Source organism: Triticum aestivum, chromosome 7D (assembly GCF_018294505.1).
Source record: "Triticum aestivum cultivar Chinese Spring chromosome 7D, IWGSC CS RefSeq v2.1, whole genome shotgun sequence".
In the NCBI taxonomy this organism is placed as follows: Eukaryota; Viridiplantae; Streptophyta; class Magnoliopsida; order Poales; family Poaceae; genus Triticum; species Triticum aestivum.
In genome coordinates this window covers 284,290,902-284,294,261 of record NC_057814.1, presented here as the reverse complement: position 1 = coordinate 284,294,261, position 3,360 = coordinate 284,290,902, and positions in this window count along the sequence as shown.

Below are 3,360 nucleotides of genomic sequence, written 5' to 3'. Positions count from 1 at the left end.
GCGCAGCCCACGACCTCAGATGGGAGGTCCATAGGCCTATTTGTATTTTCTTAGGGCCGTCATGTATCGACCGGCCTATGGACCTCCCATCCGAGGATTTATTTTTGGCAGGCCAATTTATGTATTTTTTTGAAGAAAACGCAGAGATCTGTTCTATTTTTCTATATAAGAATAGGAACGCCAGGTCCAACTTATGTTTCCCTTCTAACTATATTATATATATTTAAATTATTTTATATGTTATTATATATTATTTTTATTATCATCATATATTTAACAGATACTTACATATGTAAGAAAACAATATCCCACATCTTATTAACTTATAAAAATAATTTCTTAACAAATAAAATCGTGGATTGTTTTGGCACGAAAATCCTAGTGATTGTGTACAAAAGCTTGGTAAGATTGAAGGATGAATCTGATAATATCACTTATTATTTAAATATATTTATAACAAAATGCTCAGCCCATTTTTATTTTTTGATAACATTGCTGGCCCAACCCAACATTATAATTAGAATCAGCCCAGCAAAATCATGTATTTCGAGAAAGTGCAAATGGCCTGTAATTTTTTAGGAAATAAAATAAATGGGCCGCATGGACGCTACATTATTTGTTCACCCAGCCCAGCTAATGGCTGTAATTCAAAAAAAAGATCAAATTGACTGTAAATTCTACCGCGCAAAAAAAAGACTGTAAATTCTGAAAAAAAAATGGGTTGAATACGTGCCACATTTTTGGAGGCTGAAATGTGGGCCAATAGGTCGAAGCCAACGCAAGTCGTTGTCAATTTAGTCAACAAATGATTCTGACATGTTAGCCATTGGATTTACATCCAACGACCGGCATCCATCTTCAATCTCTCGTCTTCTTCCTCCAGCGCCGCCGGGACCACCTCCCGCCTCCCGCTGCTAGCAGCTCTGCTTAGCACGTTTCGCTATGAAGCGCTACTCCACCGTTGGCTAGGCCATCCCTCCACCCCTCCACACCTCCTGTTCTTCTCCACCGACAGCCGAACCACACCGCACTAGAACCAGTTAACCCTCGTACACCTCTTCATCTGTGACTCTACTCCCGCGTCTTCCCATCTCTGGCTCGTTGCTGTCCGGGGCCTCGCCGTCGTCCACCACCTTGGATGCGCTCAACGCGGCGTGGTCAACGTGGTCAATGAACGACACCATCGGAAGTAGACTGCGTGGAGAGGCTGACAGCTGGGTCCACGGCCGCACACAACGAAATGCCTCCTTATTACTCGCAAAATAATGATTCCTCCACCTGACATCTGGGACCCACCGGAAGGGCCTCTGTATTTCGCGAAAATAACGTGCCCCCCACTGACATGTCGGACCCACCAGCTATCTTCGCACGCAAGGAAGTGCCTCCTTATTACGCACAAAAAAAATGAATACTCCCCCTGCCAGCTGGAACCCAGCATAGTGGGAGGCTGACTTGTGGTCCTACCAAGTTGACGGGGATGGAGGGCTTTGTCAACTTAGTCAATATGAACGATTCTAGCTCCTGTTACCATACGATGTTCATCCAACGGCCGTAGTGCTTCTTCAACCTCTGGTCTTCTTGCTCCAGCCGCCCAAACTAGTGCCGGTCGTGCCGCGTGCTCCTGCCTCCCGTGGCCGGCTGTGATGCCGCGGAGGCCTCACCGCCCCCTACTACTCCCACCGCTGGCCAGGCCATCCCTCTACTCACCCACATCCCCTGTTATTCTGCGGCGACAGCAGCCTCACACAGCAGCCGAACCAGTGAACCCTCGTACTCCTCTTCACGTGGGCATCCACTGCTGCGTCTTCCGAGGCTCTGAGTCGTCCCCTTCCTAGTCCTCGCCATCGTCCACCGCCGTGGTGCTCTCGGCGCGGCGTGGTCAACGTGGTCAAGGAACGACTTCCATCGGACATGGACTGTACGTGGAGAGGCTGACAGCTGGGTCCACGGCCGCAGCAAGGAAGTGCCTCCTTATTACGCGCAATATAATGATTCCTCCACCTGACAGCGGGGACCCACCGGACGGGCCACCGTATTTCGTGAAAAAGGCGTTTCCCCCTGACTGCTGGGACCCACCAGCTACATCTCCGCACGCAAGGAAGTGCGTCCGGGCAAAAAAAACGATTCGCCCCCCTGACTGCTGGGACCCACCAGCTACATCTTCGCACGCAAGGAAGTGCGTCCGGGCAAAAAAACGATTCGCCCCCCTTACTACTGGGACCCACTAGCTACATCTTCGCACGCAAGGAAGTGCCTGACAGTCGGGACCTACCTGGTCGAAGCGTACGTAGAGTTGTCATTCTGGTCGCGAACGTGTACGTACATATATACTGGTGGATGTAGAGGCGCGCACGTGTCGTAGTAGAGGCGCACACGTAGCATGTACACGTACGTACAACGGCCAGGGTGCAAGAAAGAAAATACAGCCACGTATGTGTACAAACGGGCGGGGTCTCGAACGCCTACTCGCGCATACGTACGGCCAGGGCTCGTGTACATGGCTGGGTCGGAACGGAGAAACAGCGTCATCGTCGTGTTCATGGGGAGGCAATGGAATGCGTCGTGTTCATGGGGAGGCAACAGAATGCGTCGTGTTCATCGGGAGGCAAAGGAACGCGTGGGAGCCAATCGGCTGGGTCGGAACGGAATGCGTGGTCGTGTTAATCGGGAGGGCTTAGACGGAACAGGCGATGGAAACGAGGCCTGGCGTACCGCAAAACGGAGGAAATAGACCTCCTACGTTCGGAACGCGATCCTGTTGATCGGAAGGGGTGTGGCATACCGCAAAACGGAGGAAACAGACCTCCTATGGTCGAAACAGGGGTCCTGTTGATCAGGAGGGGTATGGCGTACCGCAAAACTGAGGAAACGGACCTCCTACGGTCGAAACGGGGGTCCTGTTGATCGGGAGGGGTGTGGCGTACCGCAAAACGGACGAAACGGACCTCCTATGGTCGAAACGGGGGTCCTGTTCATCGGGAGGGGTGTGGTATACCGCAAAACGGACGAAACGGACCTCCTACGGTCGAAACGGGGGTCCTGTTCATCGGGAGGGGTGTGGCGTACCGCAAAACGGAACTCCAAGGGATACTGTTCATCTCCACCGTCGACCTCCTCCAGCCTCCACGGGCTACCGTCGACCTCCTCCAGCCTCCACGGGCTCCTGTTCATCCAGCCTCCACCGTGCGCTACTCCACCGGCTACTATTCAACCACCCCTCCACGAGCATCCCTCCACCTTCTACTGTTCATCCAGCACTCCACACCACGGGGTCCTGTTCAACCACCCCTCCACGGGCACCCCTCCACTGTCTATTGTTCATCCAGCCCTCCACACCACGGGGTCCTGTTCATCCAGAGG